This window comes from Hylobates moloch, unplaced genomic scaffold (genome assembly GCF_009828535.3).
Source record: "Hylobates moloch isolate HMO894 unplaced genomic scaffold, HMol_V3 SCAFFOLD_9, whole genome shotgun sequence".
NCBI classification, from domain to species: domain Eukaryota; kingdom Metazoa; phylum Chordata; class Mammalia; order Primates; family Hylobatidae; genus Hylobates; species Hylobates moloch.
In genome coordinates, this window is record NW_026652284.1 from 69,808,861 (window position 1) to 69,830,015 (window position 21,155).

Consider the following 21,155-nt stretch of genomic DNA (forward strand, 5'->3'; position numbering starts at 1 on the left):
ATCCTCATTCAGTTCAGAATCAGGATACTAGGAACTTGGAGTCAAAGGATGAATGGAAAGCCAAGGCAAGAGACTCTACATACATAAAGTAAGCAGAATTAAAAAACAAATAGTAATGCTAACATGTACTGAGTACTTACTATGTGCCTGGCACTATTCTAATTGCTTTGCAGGTAGGAGTTATTACCATGCCCATTTGCAGGTGAGGAAACTGATGCATGGAGAGGTAAAGTAAATTGTCCTTCATTATATTGCCACCAAGCCACAGAGCAGAGATTCCCAGCCAGGCTTCCCAGCTCCACACCCTGAAGAAGAGAGTTTTAGAAAAGACCTGGGAACTGGGGGGTACCACCTCTTCATGTCTCTATTTTGCAAGAAAATGGAGGTGTTTTGACAACCTTTATGACAGAGAAGATAGTCAGGACAGATAGTACACAATATGCTGCCCCACTCACCCCATTCCCAGGTAGAGTGAGCTCTGCAAAGGCTATTCTGTGAGCCACAGTGCTATGAAGTGGCCATCTCTCAGAGCAAAGTAAAAACGTCAGAGGCTCTTTCATGGAGGATCTGCCTCTCTTGTTGGGATCATTTCCTTGTGGTGGCTACTCTTAGGATGACCAATCTGTTCTGGTTTGTCTGAGACTTTCCCAGTTTTAGCATTAAAATTCCTGGGCAGTCCAAGATAGTCACTCTAAATCTTATAAAATCATTATGGCATAAGACACCCACCTAATTCTGCCTTCCCCTTAGAAATCAGGATGGAGCTCAGGGTGAAGTAAATCTGGGAAAAGAATTCCTTTTCTTCACAGGGTAGAATGTCAGACCCATCCTGCCCAAGTGTGGTCACACAGGAGCTATCCAGTGGTAGTATATACTGACTGAGGATATGGATTTTCATGTATTTCATGAGTTCAAGTGTCTAAGAGTAAGACAGGATGGTGAAGATCTTACCACAGCCCAGAAGAGTCATGCTGAATGAATATCTTCCAGAAAATGCAACAGCCCTGACAGTTACACACATAAACCTTTCATTTCAATGTTTACTTGTGAAGGGTATTTGTCCATGACACAATGAACAGAGAGTCCAAGGACAATTCACTTACCCTGTGTATTGGTAACACTGTATGTAAATAAATCCCTCACTATTTCAAGAAAGAGTAATTAGAACACACAACTAAACAGTTTGGTAAAAATGCTGCAAAACATGGGAAAAGTAACACTGAGGACTCAGAAATCTTAGGATGCCACACCTCTGAGAATACACATATAGTCAGTGAACTGTACACTTTAAATGGGTAAATTGTAGAGTATTAAATTATACCTGAATATTTTTTTTTTAAAAAATAAATCTTGAGTGGAAAAGAGACCCGGCCTCTAAAACCTGAAAAAAACTTTAAAGCTTCTTTAAATGCAGTAATAGAAGGATAAGAAAAAAGTGCCAAAGAAAAAGGAGAAAAAGAATTAATAAACTGGGAGTTTGCCTCATGAAGTTATAAAATGAACAACTAAGTAATTCTAAGGAAAATTACAGAATGGAAATAATAAAGATAAAAGCCATCATCAATCTATTAGAAAATAGATATGAGTCTATAAATAAAGTTTAGTTTCTGATTATTGACCATTTCCTCTATTACTGCATAACACACAAAAAAAGCTAAATTCATTTTTCACCAAATTAGGATAAAGGTACATTTGAGATGATCGAATTTAATATACAACCTATGTAACAGCATAAATAATTTGGTGTATGAATGGGGTCTGGGGCACCACAAAAACACATGCAGACATTTTTTTTTTTAAGAGATAGGGTCTTGCTCTGTTGCCCAGGCTGGAGTGCAGTGGTGCAATCACAGCTCACCGCAGCCTCAAATTCCTAGGCTCAAGGGATCCTCCTGCTGCAGCTTCCTTAGTATCTGGTACAACAGGCATGTGCCACCATACATGGCTAATTTATATATATATATATATTTTGTAGAGGTAGGGTCTCACCATGTTGCCTAGGCTGGTCCAGAACTCTTGGCCTCAAAAGATTCTGTTGCCTAGGCCTCCTAAAGGGCTGGGATTGTAAGTGTGAGCCACTGCACCTGGCCAGACATTTTAAATAGCAGCAGAAATTAGATATTATGGCAAGTCTATGTGACTACAATTTGAATTAAGACATAGTGGACACTAGAAAACAACAAGGGCTCCAAAAATATGTGCCCAAACAGAAGTAATGAAAGCAGACACTCCAAATAGTAGGCAGAGATGTGCAATTAAATTGCTTCTCATGTGGATAATTCTATGTAGTATGCTCCAGAGTGTAAGGATTTATTCATCTGTGCCCTAGACATTAGAACTAAAAATATAGCATATAAACACTTTAATTTCAAAGCCAGAAATCTTAAAGACCAGAATTAATTACTAACAGAAAATTATTATCACACTCATGTTATTTTTTTAATTACAAAATTCACTTCATATTGATATTAATGATTCTCTCTGTAGCATCAGGTAATAAAGCCAACTGATAAATAAATCCAAGAGCTGATTATTTGAAGAGTCAAGAAAAAGATTAAACACTTACCAAGCTAGTCATTTAAAAGACCAAAAAATAAGGTTTAGAATGAGGATACAGTTTGTATCTTGATTAGAACCTGCATACTATACTTTTTCCTCTCTTTTACTTTGAAGTTTTATATAGTTACATATTTAAAGATTTTCTCTTACATGCAATATGGTCAACAAAACTCTAAGATGATAACCTGACTTTCACCTTTGTATAATTTCCTCCCTTTGAATAAAAGTGAAAATGAAAAAAAAAAAGAAAGAAAGGGGATACAATTAGAAATGTGGAAGAGATTTACATTAATTTTAAAGCCTAGGTAAAAATGTTACCTTTAATCTAATAAATTTGAAGATCTAGAACTTTCACATGTACCACAATCACCTACAGAGCTTGTTAAAACAACAGTGTCTGACTCAGTAGACCTGGAGTGGTACATGCACACAAAATAAATCTCATTTCTAACAAGTTCCCAGGTGATGCTGATGTTGCTGGTCTGGAAGATACACTTTGAAAATCAGAATTAGGTAAAGTGGAGCTATTTCTGTGAAAATATGAACAACTAAATGACTCAAGAAGTTAAAAAAAAACTAAAAAACATAAAAAAAGTTATTGAGGAATTACTTTTTTTTTTTTTTTTGAGACGAGTCTCGCTCTGTTGCCCAGGCTGGAGTGCAGTGGCAAGATCTTGGCTCACTGCAAGCTCCACCTCCTGGGTTCAAGCCATTCTCCTGCATCAGCCTCCCGAGTAGCTGGGACTACAGGCGCCCGCCACCACGCCCAGCTAATTTTTTGTATTTTTAGTAGAGACGGTGTTTCACCATGTTAGCCAAGATGGTCTCGATCTCCTGAGCTCATTATCCGCCCGCCTCGGCTTCCCAAAGTGCTGGAATTACAGGCGTGAGCCACTGCGCCCTGCCGAGGAATTACTTTTTAAAGTGCTTCTTAAGGTAGAGAATTTGCCTGTTGAATTTTTATAAAATTATTAAGAAACATACTCTCCATGTCAGGACAACTTTGCCTGAGCATTAAAAAATATGAAAAAGGGCTGGGTGCGCTGGCTCACGCCTGTAATCCCAGCACTTTGGGAGGCCAAGGGGGGCGGATCACGAGGTCAGGAGATCGAGACCTTCCTGGCTAACACGGTGAAAACCCGTCTCTACTAAAAATACAGAAAAAAATAATTAGCCAGGCGTGGCGGCAAGCGCCTGTAGTTCCAGCTACTCGGCTGACTGAGGCAGGAGAATGGCGTGAACCCGGGAGGCAGAGCTTGCAGTGAGCCGAGATCGCGCCACTGCACTCCAGCCTGGACGACAGAGCAAGACTCCGTCTCAAAAAAAAAAAAAAAAAAAAAAAGAAAAGAAAAAGTACCCGGCCCACTTAGAAGCTAGTACAACCCTAAATGCAAAACCTGAAAAAGGAAACAAACAAACAAAAACTCTAAGCCTATGGTTGTTCAAGTTTTATATAGTCATATAACCTTGTTGTTCATGTAATTCTATGTGGAAGGCCAATTCTTAAAGCAGATAAAAGCAGACGTTCTCAGCAAAGTGACTTCTCAGCCCTAGATAATGGCTTAAAAATGGTTAGTCACTCCTTTAATCCAAACTTACATGGGAATATGGGTGTTATATGGACTACAGCATGAAAGCATATGAAAAGGCCAACAATATAATAGCAAAAGTCTGTTTAAATTCCAAAAGGGAATTATTTACTGCATTCTGATTTTGCTAATGAAGAAGGTTAAAATTAATGTTGAGGCATTTATTTTCCATGAGAGTAATTTGAAGAGGAAATAGACTATCAGGAGGAGTGATTGAAGTAAGCAATATGTATAAATTTTAAAAAGAGTACACAAGTGTGCTGAATACCCTGGGTAGACATGCAGAATCATTAGCATTTTCTGCCAAGTGTCATGAGGATGGACAAAGCATAAGGGGAGTAATTTTCATCTTATGTATCTATGCATTAGGGAAAAATGTAGCAATATTATTTTCCCAACAGAGGTAAAAAGTGAATATGGACCAACACATACTAAAAGTCAATCTTCATCATTACTTAGGAAAGAATTCTTAATAGAAAGATAGTTTTTCAGGGCTTCCAGATGCTTAAGGGGGTTCTACATCTGGCAGCAAAATGACAATAACTACTATCATGAGAAACACAAAAGTATAAAACTCACTGAAAGAGTAGAAACACAAATGAGAAAGAGAAAGAAATCAAACCTGATCACTATAGAAAACCACCAAATCATAAAGATAAACAATAAGAGAAAAACAAAGAAACAAGATATACAAAACAACTGGAAAACAATTTTTAAAATGGCAAGAGAAAGTCCTCACCTGTCAATAAAAACTTTGAATGTAAATGGAGTAAATTCCCCAACTAAAAGATATAGACTAAAAGGATCTTTAAAAAATGACCAAATTATATACTGACTACAAGAAACTCACTTCACCTATAAAGACAGAAATAATACCGAAAGTAAAAGGAGGCAAAAAAGATACTCCACACAATCAGAACCCAAAAGCGAGCAGAAATAGCTGTAGTTACATTAGATAAAATAGACTTTTAAGTCAAAAATGTAAGTACTAAGAAAATTATTATATAATGACAAAGGGATTGATTCAGCAAGCGAATGTAACAATTGTAAATATCTATATACCCAACACCAGAGCACCAAGATATACAAAGCAAATATTATTAGATCTAAAGGGAGAGTTAAACCCCAATACGATCATAGTTGAAGTCCTCACTTTTCTCTCAGCATTGGACAGATCACCTAGACAGAAAGTCAACAAAGAAACATTGGATTTAAACTGTGCTATATACCAAATGGACCTAACAGACATTTATAGAATATTTTATTCAACAGCTGCAGAATGCACAGTCTTCTCATTCTCCAGGATTGACCATATGTTAGGCTACAAAATAAGTCTCAACAATTTTTTTAAATTTGAAAACATATCAGGTATAATTTCTGGCCACAGTGGAATAAAACTACAAATCAAAACAAAGGAAACTTTGGAAACAAAGTACAAACCCGGAAATTAAGCAACATGCTCCTGAATGACCAATGGATCAATGAGAAATTTAATAAGAAAATATTTAAAATTTCTTGAAATAAATGAAAATATAAACATAATATATCAAAACCTATACAACAAACCAAAAGCAGTACTAAGGGGGAATTTATAAGCACCTACATCAAAAACATAGAAATATTTCAAATAAACAACTTAACAATGCACATCAAGGAATGGGAAGAACAAAAATAAACCAAACCCAAAATTAGTAGAAGGAAAAAAATAATAAAAATCAGAGCATAAATAAATGAAATGGACGCTAAAAAAAATTACAAAAGATCAACAAAACAAACAGTTGGTTTTTGGAAAAGATAAACAAAATTGACAAACCATTAGGTACACTAATAAAGACAAAAAGAGAGAAGACCTATATAAATAAAATCGAAAATATGAAAGGAAGCATTACAACTGATAGCACAGAAATACAAAGAATCCTTAGAGATTATTATGAACAACTATTCACTAACAAATTGAAAAACTAGAGGAAATGGATAAATTTCTAGACACATGCAACCTACCAAGATTGAATTAGGAAGATTAGAAAACATAAACAGAAAAATAATGAGTAATGAGACTTAAAAAGTAATAAAAAGTCTCTTAACAAAAGGCCATGAATGGATGGCTTCAATGCTGAATTCTCCCAAACTTTTAAAGAAGAACTAACACTAATTTTTCTTAAACTATTCCAAAGTGTTGAAAGAAGGGAAATTCTTCTAAACTCATTCTACAAGGTTAGCATTACCCTGTTACCAAAACCAAGCAAGGACACAACAACAAACTACAAGCTAATATCCCCAATGAACATAGATGCAAAAATCTTCAAGAAAATACTAGCAAACAAAATCCAACAGCACATTAAGATCAAACGAGATTTACCTCAGGGAAGTATGAACGATTCAACATATGCAAATTAATAAACATGATACATCCCATAAACAGAATAAAGAACAGAAATCATATGATCATATCAATAGAAACAGAAAAGGCATTTCATAAAATTCAGCATCCTTTTATGGTTAAAAACTCTCAATAAATTAGGTATGGAAGGAATGTATCTTAATACGATAAAGACCACATGTGACAAACTCACAGCTAACAGCATACTGAACAAGGAAAAGTTGAAAGCCTTTCCTCTACGAACTTGAATAAGTCAAGCTTGCCCAATTTCGGCGCTGTTATTCAACATAGTACTGGAAGTCCTACACAGAGAAAGTAGTTCAGAGAAAGAAATAAAAAGCATCACAATTGGAAAGAAAGAAGTCAAACTGTCCCAGTTTGCAGATGACATCTAACATATAGAAAAACCTCCACCAAAAACCTCTTAGAACTGATAAACCAATTCTACAAAGTTGCAAGATACAAAATTAAAGTATTAAAATCAGTGGCATTTCTATACACCAATAATAATCTAGCTGAAAAAGAAATCAAGAAAGCAATCTCATTTACAATAGTTATTTTAAAAAACAAAGTACCTAGAAATAAATTTAACCAGGGAAGTCAAAGATCTCTACAATAAAAACTATAAAACACTGATGAAGGAAATTGAAAAGGATACAAACAAATAGAAAAACATCCCATGCTCATGGATCAGAGGAATTATATTGTTAAAATGACTATGAAACCCTACATTTAAGATTCAATGTAATCTCTATCAAACTATCAGTGTCATTCTTCACGTAAATGGAAAAACAATCCTAAAATTTGTATGGTACCACGAAAGACTCTGAATAGCCAAAGCAATACTGAGCAAAATGAACAAAGCTGGAGGCATTACACTACCTGACTTCGAAATATGCTGCAAACTATAGTAACCAAAACAGCATGGCACTGGTATAAAAATAGATGCATAGACCAGTGAAACAGAACAGGAAACCCAGAAATAAATGCATGTATTTATAGCCAATTGATTTTTTACAAAACTGCCAAGAACATACTTTGGGGAAAGGAAAGTCTTTTCAATAAATAGTGCTGGGAAATTGGATATCCACATGCACAAGAATGAAACTAGACCCCTATTTAAAAAAAAAAAAAAAAAAGTCAACTCAAAATGGATCCAAATGTAAGATCCAAAGCTCTAAAACTACTAGAGGAAAATGTAGGGGAAATGCTTCAGGACTTTAGCCACGGCAATGATTTTATGGAGAAGACTTCAAAATCACAAGCAATAAAAGCAAAAATAGACAAATGGGATTTTATCAAACTTAAAAACTTCTGCACAGAAAAAGAAACAGTCAATAATAGAGTGAAAAGACAACCTATAGAATGGGAAAAATATTTGCAAACTATTTCTCCAGCAGGGGAATAATATCCAGAATATACAAGGAATTTAAACAACTCAACAGCAAAAAATAATAATAATAACCCAATTAAAACATGAGCAAATCCCAAAAATATATACAACTATAATATATCAATTTTAAAAAGCATTTCAGGAAAACAACAGGCAAATTATGTGAGTAGATATTTACCAAAAGAAGACATACAAATAGCAAAAAAGTATATTTTCAAAGGGCTCAATATCACTAATCATCAGGGAAATAAAAATCAAAACCACAGGGAGATATCATTTCACTCATTAGAATGGCTATTATTAAAAAGACAAAAAACAACAAAATGCCAGCAAACCACATCCAACAGCACATCAAAAAGGTTAGACACCATGATCAAGTGAGGAGAAAGAGGAACTCTTATTCACTGTTTGTGGAAATACAAATTCATGCAACTGTTATAAAAAAAGTGTAGAGTTTCCTCAAAAAACTAAAAAACAGAACTACCATAGGATCTAGCAAACCCACTACTGGACATATATTCGAAGTGAAGGAAATCAGTATGTTGAGGGGATAGCTGCACTCCTATGTTTATACCAGCACTTTCACAACAGTCAAGATATGGAATCAACCAAAATATCCATCAACAGATGAATAAAAAAAGAAAATGTGATAGATATATGCAATGAAATACTATTCAGCCATAAGAAAGAAGGAAATTCTAATATTGGCAGCAACATGGATATGTCTGGAGGACATGGTGTTAAATTAAATAAGCCAGGCATATAAAAATAATTATCACATGTTCTAAGTCATATGTGGAAGCTAATAAAGTTGATCTCATAGAAGTAGAGAGTAAAATAGTAGTTACCAGAGGCTGGACAAGGTAAAGGAGAGAGGGGATAAAGAAAGGCTGATTAAAAGTTACAAAACTGGCCGGGTGCAGTGGCTCACTCCTGTAATCCCAGCACTCTGGAAGGCCAAGGTGGGCGGATCACGTGGTCAGGAAATCGACACAATTGTGGCCAACATGGTGAAACCCTGTCTCTATTAAAAATACAAAAATTATCTGGGTGTGGTGGCACGTGCCTGTAATCCCAGCTACTCAGGAGGCTGAGGCAAGAGAATCGTTTGAACCAGGGAGTGGGAGGTTGCAGTGAGCCGAGATCACGCCAGTGCACCCCAGCCTGGTGACAGAGCGAGACTCCACCTCAAAGAAAAAAAAAGATACAAAACTACAGCTAGATAGGAGAAATAATTTCCAGCATTCTATAGCACTGAAGGGTGACTATAGTTGACAATAATTTATTGAATATTTTTAACTATCTAAAAGAGAGGATTTTGAGTGTTCCCAACACAAAGAAATGATAAATATTCGAAGTGATGAATATGCTAAATACCATGATTTGATCATTACACATTGTATACATGTATTAGAATATCACACTGTACTCCATAAGTATATACGATTATTATATATCAATTAAAAATCAATACTTTAAAAAAAACTAGGTGAATCCATGCACACAGACAACTTACTAAAAATTGTCTTCTTGGCCAAATGCAATTCTTACTACAGCTGCATTCCAGTTTGCTATTATTTTAAATAAAATTTTAAATGTAGATAAAATATGTCACAGAAAAAGCTATAAAGCTGCAATAAATCATTCTGAAAGCACAATTCATAAGAATTTGCTTACATAAGCACTATGTTAGTAATTTAGCCGTGGATCTTCTTGACAGGTAGACACTATTGACTGCATGATTCTAAAAAGAAAAATAAAGGCTTACTGCGATACTAACCAAGTCCGCTCAGCATTAAACACAAGAGCGAGACACACTAGCAGTACAGTTATCACAAGGGAACCAACCACAGTTGACCCTTAAACAACAGGGATTTGAACCGCATAGGTCCAGTTATATGCAGATTTTTTTCAGTAAGTACAGTTGGCCCTCCACACCAAACTCAAACCAAACCCAGACTGAAAATACTGTATTCTCAGGATGCAAAATCCTGTATAAGGAGAGCTGACTTTTCCTATCCTCAGATGCTTCAGAGCCAGCTCTGGGATTTGAGTATGCATGGGTTTTAGTATGCAGAGGTGAACCTGGAACCAATACCCTGCAAATAAGGAGAGACAACTGTACATTGATGACTATTAATATAAATTGTCTTAATCATGAGCCATGAGAAAAAAAAAATGGAACAGACTCTATTATGTCCTAGGGAAAATTAGTAACAAAAAAAATGCTGGGTATGCAGGGTATACCACATGTATGCCCTACAGTCTTGAAACAAAAGTTTCAAAAACTTTAAATTCAAGACCTAGTTCTTCCATTTACTATTGTATGTATATTGGGAGAGTCCCTTCATCACTCTGGGCTTCCATTTCCTCCTCTGTTATCTTGCAGCACTTAATTACAATTTGCAATTATTCGATTTATTGTGGTTTTGTCTATATCCCTTAATAGAATATAAACTGCCTAATGATAAGCATCTTGCCTGTATCAGTCACTACAATATCCCTATCACCTAGCACAGGGTCTGGCTTATTGTAGAGGCTCATTAAAGATATTGAAAAAATGACTTAAATCTTATAAATAAACTCTAACTCATACGATTATCTTAACTAAACAAGATCATTTAGTGCCAGCTCTTTTGTAAACCATAAACTATTGTAAAAAAATTGTCATTATTAACCAAACATTTCAACCAAGTCTTCCTGAATTTACAAAAATCAAAATGAAGACTTGCTAGCTCTGCACTGTACCTGGTAACACTGCCAATGAGTCACTTGACTTTTGTAGACTACAGCTGTACATCTTAAAATGGAGCCAGCCTACCTCATCCTGATATGAGAATAAAATAATGTATGTATGGTAAGCTGCACAATGATCCCGATTCCAATGTCCTAAGCCCTGGAACCTGTGAATTTTTCCTTAAATGGCAAAAAGGACTTTTCAGATTTGACTAAGTTAAAGATCTTGAAACAGGTAACTTATCCTGGATTATCCACGTGGGCTCAGTCTAATCACGAGGTTCCTTTTATTTATTTATTTTTTTTTTTTTGAGACAGAGTCTCACTCTGTCGCCCAGGCTGGAGTGCAGTGGCGAGATCTTGGCTCACTGCAAGCTCCACCTCCTGGGTTCGTGCCATTTTCCTGCCTCAGCCTCCCAAGTAGATGGGACTACAGGTGCCCGCCACAACGCCCGGCTAATTTTTTGTATATTTAGTAGAGACGGGGTTTCACTGCATTAGCCAGGATGGTCTCAATCTCCTGACCTCATGATCCACCTGCCTCAGCCTCCCAAAGTGCTGGGATTACAGGCATAAGCCACTGCGCCCGGCCACAAGGTTCCTTTTAAGAAGCGGGATCTAAGCCAGAAAAGGCAATCTGATGATGGAAGCAGAAATTCGAGTGATGCACGTTGAAGATGTAGGAAGCCAAGGAATACAGGCAGCCAGTATTAGCTGAAAAGGGCTGGGAAATGGAGGCTTCCTTCAGAGCCTTCAAAAGGAACCAGCCTTTTGATGCCTTGTCTTTAGCCCAGTGATACTGACTTTAGACTTCCCACCTCCAGAACTGTCAAAGGATAAATTTGTGTTAAGTTGTTAAGTTTATGGTAGTAATCGCAGTAAGACTCTAATACAGTGAGTCAAGTTGGTTTGGCCGTGAGGCGGTATACTAGAATAATGTGTAGCGTTTCTTTTCTGAGGGAAAAGTATAAAGGGATCTCTATGTCCAAAGGAGCAAGCTATCAACTATTGAACTATATAATATTATCCTAAAAAGATTAATTGCTTAGGACCTTGATATTGTTAGAAGATTGCTGCAGGGAAAAATATTAATCCCCACCTCTCTGACGAGGACATTTTAGAATTATAATTAAGGCCTCCATGTGTTGTAGTACATGTTTTTTGTACATTGACTCATTTAATTCTTGCAACATCCCCATGTGGTTAGTATCAATGTTCCCATTTTTTTATATAGGAAGGCTGTAGTTCAGAGGAATCAAGTAACTTGCCCAAGGTGAAACACATGTCTAAGTGAAGGAGCGGAGGTTTTTTAGTTTTTGTTTTGGTGGCAGTTTGGCTATGGAATCATGAAGTTTCCTTACAGATCAAGCTGAGAGCAATAAGGAAAAAGTGCTTTGTCCTGCCTCCTGCTATCTCACCGGTTGCCTGGGGACTGACTTCTCATGTGCTCTATCTCTACAGTACCTATGTAGAACAAAATGAAATTGGACTTCTGCCTAGAGTTGCACAGTTTCACTCCAAAGTGTCCAAGATTGCAGATTTCTCTATCCACATTAACTTGCCAGACGTTTAATTACATGGAGAGCTCCTTACTCTGTTCCATAGTTAAACTTTAAAACAGGAATAAAAACTTACCAGAAAATGAATTCATTCTTTTAGGTCTTTGCTGGGGACTGGCTGGATTGAACAAACTTTGGTGTGTTTTATCCTTTTTTGGTCTTTCCTCCTAAAAAATGATACATTTGTAAAAATAGTGTTCACTTGCAGCTTGTCTTGCAACTCTATGCTTATCTCCATAGGCTCCTAGAACCGTGGATCTTCCCATGACCAAGATAGGGATGAAATACACTAGGTGATTAATAATGCTCTTTAAAGTCTGAGAGACCCCTAAGAATACTAGCTTGTCTACACTGTTTCCTGAAAATATATGGACTAATATCGTAGACTTGGTTCACTGGGTTACACAGCCTCATTTTGGCTACATAACCAGTGAGACATAAAACATCCCTCAGTAAACTTTTGCTTGGTTTCACATATCTTAGTGGATTGTAATCCAGAGACTAAATGTGCCCTTTGCGGCTGAGAGGGGATCCTTGAAAGCTGCACACGAATGTCTCAAATCTTCCTGATATTTGCCTGTGCTTTCTCTTTCTGCTATTTTGTGCCCTTTGTCTTTACTAAAACCTTTTGAAAGCTTTGTGGAGTCCTGTGAATTCTTCCAATTATACAACCCTATGTAATTGCTGCAATATGCATTCTGGCCCACTGTAATAAAGCCCAGAAGAGCAACGGATTTTGTCACTTTCAAGAAAGTGACAGTGAAGGTGTTTGAAGTATGCTCAGGATTTGAAACTTGCTCCCCAGTTCTAGAACTTCAAAGTCATTTTTCCTTATTTATTGGTTCATTATTAAATATTTAATGAGCACCTACTGTGTGTAAACACATGCCAACAATCCAAAGGTGTATTTTCCTTCCCTTTTTCTTTATGACGTTCTCCTCTACCTTAAAAAAACACGTACAATATTTGAGTTCTAGTGTCATTTGATTAATCTCACATTTGAACCCTTCCCTAGAAACAAATGATAGACTATATTTAACCTAGTGAATTTTGATCTATTCAAAGAAGTAGATGTATTAAATTTTGGTATTTCAAGCTCCTCCACTTTGTGTTCTGTGTCTAAAATAGAAGAAGATGCATGTGACTGAGAAATGAGAGTCAAGCCTCCATTATCTCCTAAGAATTATATTCTCTGAAAATGTGTTGCCTTTCAACTGCTTCAAGCAGTATTAGACTATTCACTAACATCCTAAAATGATGACTAAATCTTGCTCACATCTATACAGTAACTCTATATCCTACTGTTCTTTAAAATGTGAATACTAGAAGAGTGATGTCAGCAAGACTAGAGATGGCCTGGCACTTGTGCTGTCTTCCCCAAGAAAGGACCAAGGCAATTAATAATTAGCTAAGACTTGACTGGAGTGTCGAAGGGAGAGTGCTGGAGTGCAGCTGAGGAGTGAAGATGCACCTTTGATGATTGAAAGTCCAGGAAAGCAGCATGAAGATACCTGGCCACTGCAGCTATGTCTCTCTGCCCTGATCAGACCTGCCCAGAGTAAGGGAGGGCTTCCCACTGTAGGGAAAAGATAAGCAGAAGATCCCCACCAGCCCCCATTGCCACAACAAACACCTACAACTTATACCTACAGTCCTTAGAACTGGAGAATCCCATACCTTGCAAGCCCTGAGCTCAGTTTAGAGAGCTACCGGGAATTCATGCAGCTGTACTACCCCCAGGTAAGGAGCACAAGGTGTGTACTCCTTACCCCCACCCACTCCTTCTGAGCCAAGTTGCTAAAGCATGGCATCATCTTGAGACCAGGGCCACATCTGAAGGGTGCCCTGCTCGGTGGGTCAGTATCCAATGCATTTCTCCAGAACTGGGTTCCATCTTCATTTCACCAAGCCCACATAAGTAACTGAACATCACAATCCCAGCCCTACTGAGCCTGGGCCCATGATCCAGGATCAGCTATGACTCTATTCTTGCACTGCAGGGAAACCAACTCTCACCACCATATTTCCAGTGAGAGGAACAGTCTGGTAGTTCCACCCAGGGTGAGCCTCCCTTGAGCTGACCAAACTGCTATATGCTCTTTTCCAAAGGGGAGATGTCTCCAAGCCTTCAAGCAGCTGACATGCCCCCAGGCCAGCAGAGTGGCTATGCACCCTTGCTCAGGACCTGAGAAATAGCCCTGAAGGGCCCTTCCCCCTGTAGACATGCCCTGGTCTGCCCAAGGCCCCTGTGCCTAAAATCAGGGCCTAAGAAACAGTCCAGCAGGCCACCCCTGGTTAATACTCCCCCAAACTGACCAAGCAGCCAAGAGCACACATTCCAGAACTGAGAAGCAGCCCCATGAGCCACCTTGGCAGACATACCCAAGAGCAACTGAGCAGCCATACTCCCACATATCAGGCCTAAGAACAACCCCACAGGCCATTTCCCATGGCCCATGGGCCAGCCAAGCAGCCTTGCACTTGCATCCTAGGCCTATCAAACAATCCTATAGGCCACTCCCATAGAAACACCCCCTGGCCAGTGAAGCAGCTGTATAGCGACAAACTGGGCCTGAGAAACATCCCTGTGGGTGTTTCTGGGTGCAGCAAACATACACTCAGGACAGCTGAGAAGCCATATGACTGCATCCCAGGCTGAGAAACAGCCATATCCCCTCCCCCAAGCAGATACTCCCCCAGGCCAGCTGAGCAGCCATATGCTCTCATCCTGGGCCTGAGAAGTAGCCTCCCGGGCTGCTCCTAGCAGACACATTCCCAGGCCTGCCAAGCATAAGCCCCGATCTGATAAAAAGTCCAGAAATCGCCCTCCTGGAAAAGCTGCAACTATCACCATAAACTCTCTCAGCCTACGCCACTGAGAAATTCACAAATGCCACAAGTGTGAATTATAGCTGAAGAAACTACACAGAGACCACACTGCTGTGTCCACCTCAAAGCAAGGTCAGAGTAACAGCCTTGCGGATCACTCTCAGAAAATGTACTCTCAGGGCAACAGAGCAGTCATGCAGCTGTGCCCCAGGCCTGAGAAACAGTCCTGATCCTGGCAGGCGCACTCACAGGCAGACTGAGCAAACATGTGCCCATGTTCCTGGCCAGAGTAACAGCCTCATGGCCCCAATCCTAGCAAACCAGAACCCAAGTTGGCTGACCCACCACATGCACAGATGTGTCTGCCACCTGACAAATAGGTTGAGCCCACCCCTGGCAAAGCCACACCGTGCTCACCATAAACTCTCAGGCTAGGCCACTGAGAAATTCACAAATACCACTAGTGTGGACTACAGCTAATGAAACTACATGGGTACTACACTACTGTGTCAACCTTGAAGCAAGGCCAGCATCCCAAGACCCATTCATATGAAAAACACTTTCCCTACAAGACCTACTCCATAAAATTGGAAGAGGCAACTTTCTCATGAGATGCATAGAAATCAAGATAGGGACACATGAAACATTAAAAAGCAAGGAAATATAACACCTACAAAGGAAAACAACAATTATCCAGTAACAGACCTCAGTCATAATGAAATATATGAAATGTCAGAAAAAGAATTTGAAATAATAATCTTAAAACACATGGAGATAAAAGTGAATACAGACAGTCTATTCAATGAATCAGAAAAGCAATTCATTATTTTAATGAGAAAGTCAAAAAAGAGATAGATTTCATAAAATAAAACAAAGTGGAAGTCCTAGAGCTGAAGATTTCAATGAATGAAATAGCACAATTGAAGGCCTCAACAAGAGATTAGAACAAGCAGAAAAAAGAATTTCTGATCTTGAAGACAAGTCTTTTGAAATAACACAAACTGACCAAAAAAAGAAATAAATTGGACACTTTTAAGTGAATAAATGCTTGTATTATGGACATTCCGGAAGGAGAGAAAAAGGGGAAGGGAAAGGAAAATGCATTTGGTGAAATCAAAGCAGAAAAATTCCCAAGTATTGTAGAGAGATAAACATCCAGGTCCAGGAATCTCAAAATGCCAAACAGATTCAACCCAAACATGTTCTATCCAGTGGACATTCCAGAAGGAGAAAAAAAGGGGAAGGGTGAGGAAAATGTATTTGGTGAAAACAAAGCAGAAAATTTCCCAAGTCTTGGGAGAGAGATAAACATCCAGGTCCAGGAATCTCAAAATGCCAAATAGATTCAACCCAAACATGTTATATCCAAGGGAAATTGTAGCCAAATTGTCAAAAGACAGAGACAAAGAAAGAATTTTAAAGGCAGCAAGAGAAAAGCTTCAAGTCACATATAAGGGAATCCTCATTAGACTAACATCAGATTTCTCAGTGGAAACCTTATAGGCCAGGAGATATTGGGATAAAATATTCAAAATCCTGAAGGAAAAAAAAAAAAAACCTACCATTCAAGGATATTATGCCCAGCAAAATTATCCTTCATATACAAAAGAGAAATAATCTTTCCCAGACAAGCAACAGCTGAGAGAATTTATTACTACCAAACTGGCCCTACCAGAAGTGCTTGAGGGAAACCTAAACCTGGACACAAAAGGACAACATTACCATTATAAAAACACACAAAAGTGTAGAAATCACTAGTAAAGCAAAAACACAAATGAGGAAGAGGAAGGAATCAAACTTTATCACTACAGAAAATCACCAAACCACAAGGACAAACACTAAGAGAAAAGGAACAAAGACTATACAAAACAACCAGAAAACAGTTAACAATGTGACAAGAACACAACTTCACATAGCAATAATAATCTTAGATGAAAATAGCTTGGATTCCAATGGGAGAATTATTATATTATATATATTATATTAATATAATTATAATATATTATATATTTATATATAATTATATCTTAGTATTATATATGCTATTAGTATTATGTATTAGTATTATATACATAATATATTTTATTAATTTATTAATAATTTTATTAATTTATTAATTTTTAATAAAATTATAGACTGGACACAAAAAAAATTTGAGACCAAACTATATGCTGCCTACAAGAAACTTGCCTCACTCGTAAAGACAATCTGAAAGTAAATGGTAGAAAAAGGTATTTCATGCAAATGAAAACCAGAAAAGAGCAGGAATAGCTATATTTAGATAAAACAGACTTTGAGTCAAAAACTATTTTAAAAAGACAAAGAAGGACATTATATAATAATAAAGAGATCAATTCAGCAAGAAAATGTAACAACTATAAATATATATGCACCAACACCAGTACAACCAGATATATGAAGCCAATATTATTAAATCTAAAGGGAGAAATCCCGACACGATCATAGTTGGGGACTTCAACACCCCACTCTCAGCATTGGACAGATTATCTAGACAGAAAATCAACAAAGAAATACCAGATATAAATTGCAGCACAGACCAAATGGACATAACAGACATTTACAGAACATTTCACCCAATAGCTGCAGAATACACATACTTTTCATCAGCACATAGAATTTTCTCCAAGAATGATTATGTGTTAAAACACAAAAGAAATCTCAAAATATTTTTAAAAATCAAAATTCTATCAAGCATCTTGTCTGCCCATAATGAAATAAAATTAGACATCAAAACAAGAGGGACATTCAAAACTATGCAAATACATGAGAATTACACAATGCACTTGTGAATGACCAATAGGTGAAGGAGGAAATTAAGAAAATAAAATTTAAATTCCTTAAAACAAGTGAAAATACAAACACAAAATAACAAAATCTATGGGATATAGCAAACAAAGTATTAAGAAGCAAGTTTATTACAATAAATGCCTACATCAAAAAAGTAGGAAGATTTCTAATAAACAACCTAACATTATACTTCAAAGAACTGGAAAAGCAAGAACAAACCAAATCCAAAATTAGTATAAGGAAATAAGATCCAAGCAGAAATAAGCATAATTGAGGTTAAAAACAAAATACAAAAGATCAATAAAGCTAAATGTTTGCTTTTTGAAAAGATAAACAAAACCAGCAAATCATTAGCTTCACTAAGAAAAAAGAAAGAATTCAAATAAATAAAATCAGAAATGAAAAAGGAGACATAACAATGGATACTACAGAAATACAAAAGATCATTAGAGAATACTATGAGCAACTATATGCCAATAAATTTGAAAAACTAAAGGAAATGGATAAATTTCTAGACAAAACCTACCAAGATTGAACCAAGAAGAAACAGACAACTTAGACTGATAATAAGTAACAAGATGGAAACGTTATAGTCTCTCACCAAAGAAAAGTCCAGGACTGCAAAATTACTGTGATAACAAAACCAAAGACATTACAAGAAATAACAATGATAATAAACCACATGTGCAATGGAATGAATGTTTATATTCCCCCAAAATTCAAATGCTGAAATACTACCCCTTAATGTGATGTTATTAGAAGGTGGGGACCTTTGGAAGGAAATTAGTTCATAGGGATGGAGCTCTCATGAATGTGATGAGTTCCTTATAAAAGGAACCCCAGAGCCCTTTCTTGGCCTCTTTCTACCATGGGAAGATACCACAACAAGTCAGTAGTCTACAACCCAGAAGGCGGCACTCATCAGTACTGGACCACATTGGTGTCCCCTTCACAATTGCAGCCTCCAGAACTGTGAGAAATTAATTTCTGTTGTTGATAAGCTCCCAGTTTATGGTACTTTCTTATAACAGCCTTATAAACTGACTAAGACAACAGGCCAATATCCCTCATGAATTTAGATGCAAAACCTTTAGCAAGTTAAATCCAACAATGTATAAAAATGGTAATACATCATGACTAAGTAAGATTTCATGTTTACCTTAACATTTCAATCAAATCACCATATCATCAAGCCCAAAAAGAAGCACGTATGATCATCTAATTAAATGTGGAAAAAGCATTTGACTATTCCAAAATCAATCCCAATAAAAATTCTCAGCAAACTAGGCATAGAAGGGAACTTCTTGATTTGATAAACAACATTTACAAAAACCTAAAGCTAACATCATGTTTTGTGGTTAAAGACTGAATAGGATAGTTTCCTCCTAAGATCTGAAAAAATAATGTTCACTCTCATCACTTCTAAGATTTTACAGAAAGATTCAGCCATTGCTATAATGTAAGAAAATGAAATAAAAGTTGTCTAAATTGGGAAAAAGTAAAACCATCTTTCTTACAGATGACATTATCATTTATTTAGAAAATTGGATGGAATCTACCCTTTTAAAAAGGCACTAAAACCAATAAGTGAGTTTAGCAACATTGCTAGGTACAAGATCAATATACAGGCCAAGTGCATTGGCGCACACCTGTAAACTCATTGATTTGGGAGGCAGAGACAAGAAATCACCTGAGACCAAGAGTTTTAGACCAGCCTGGGCAAAATGGCAAGATTTCATCTCTACTACAAATTTAAAAATTAGTCAGGCATGATGGTGTATACCATTAGTCCCAGCTACTCAGGAGGCTGAGATGGGAGGATTACTTGAACCCAGGAGGCCAAGGCCACTGTGAGCTATGATTGCACCACTGCACTCCAGCCTGGGCAACAGAGTGAGACACTGTCTCTAAAAATAAATTAACATAAAATAAAATATTAGAAAAAAAACAAAGACAATCCAGGACTGAATAGTTCACTACTGAATTCTACCAAATCTTTAAAAAGGAATACCAATTCTTCCCAAACTATTTCATAAAATTGAAGCATGGGAAATTCTTTCTAACTCATGATACCAGGCAAGCATAACCCAAATAGTAAAGGCAAAAAGGAACACAACAACCAAAAAAAAAGAAAATTAAAAGAAAAAATGCCAATATATCTGATGAATATAAACACAAAATCCTCAATAAAATACTAGCAAACAAAATCCAACAACACATCAAAAAGACAGTGCACCATGATCAAGTGGAATTTATGCCAGAAATACAAGGATGCTTTAACATATGCAAAACAATAAACATCATATATCACATCAATAGAATGAAGAATAAAAACCACGTAATTTTCTCAATAGATGCCCAAAAAAGCATTTGTTAAAAGTCAGCCTTCCTTCATGATAAAAACTCTCAACAAATTAGGTATAGAAGGAAAAAAGTACCTCAATATAATAAAGGCCATATATGACAAACCCACAGCTAACACCTTCCTGAACAGGGAAAGACTGAGAGCTTTTCCTCTAATAACTGTAAAAAGACAAAGATGCCTACTTTTAGCATGTTTATTCAACATAGTACTGGACATACTACTCAGAGCAAGTAGACAAAAGAAAGAAAGAAAATGCATCCAACGCACCCAAATTGGAAAAAAAGAAGTCAATTTTACTTGGTTTACAGATGACATGCTCTTACGTACAGAAAAACTAAAGACTCCACCAAAAACCTCTTAGAACTGATAAAATAATTCAGTAAAGTTGGAGGATAAAAAATCAATATAAAAGATCAGTAACATTTCTTTACATGAATAATAAACTATCTGAAAAAGAAATCTAGAAGGCAATCACATTTATAATAGCTGCAATAAAATCTAAAAATAAATTTAACAAAGAAGGTAAAGATCTTTGCAATAAAAATTACAAAACATTGATGAAAGAAATTGAAGGGGATACAAACAAATGTAAAAACATCACATGCTCATGGATTAGAATAATTAATATTGTTAAAATGCCATACTACCAAAAGTAATCTACAAATTCAGTGTAATCTGGATCAAAATACCAATGATGTTCTTCACAGAATAGAAACAGCAGTCCTAAAATTTGTATAGAACCAAAAAAGACCCCAAGCAGACAAAGCAATCCTGAGCAAAATGAACAAACCTAGATGAATCACACTAGCAGACTTCAAAATATATTCAAAGCTATAGTAAGCAAAACAGCATGGTGCTGGACTAAAAATAGATACATGGACCAAGGGAACAGAATAGATAAACCAGAAATTAATCCATGCATCCAAAGACAACTGAT

The 21,155-nt window shown here is 36.7% G+C and overlaps 1 long non-coding RNA gene across 1 annotated transcript in view; it reads right to left on the minus strand.

Moving 5' to 3' along the window:
- Window positions 1-21,155, minus strand: part of LOC131384250 (uncharacterized) — a 117,940-nt gene that overhangs the window by 18,912 nt on the left and 77,873 nt on the right. Inside the window, exon 4 of the long non-coding RNA XR_009214919.1 lies at window positions 12,293-12,383. This is a non-coding gene — a long non-coding RNA (uncharacterized LOC131384250). The remainder of the gene's footprint in view (window positions 1-12,292; window positions 12,384-21,155) is intronic.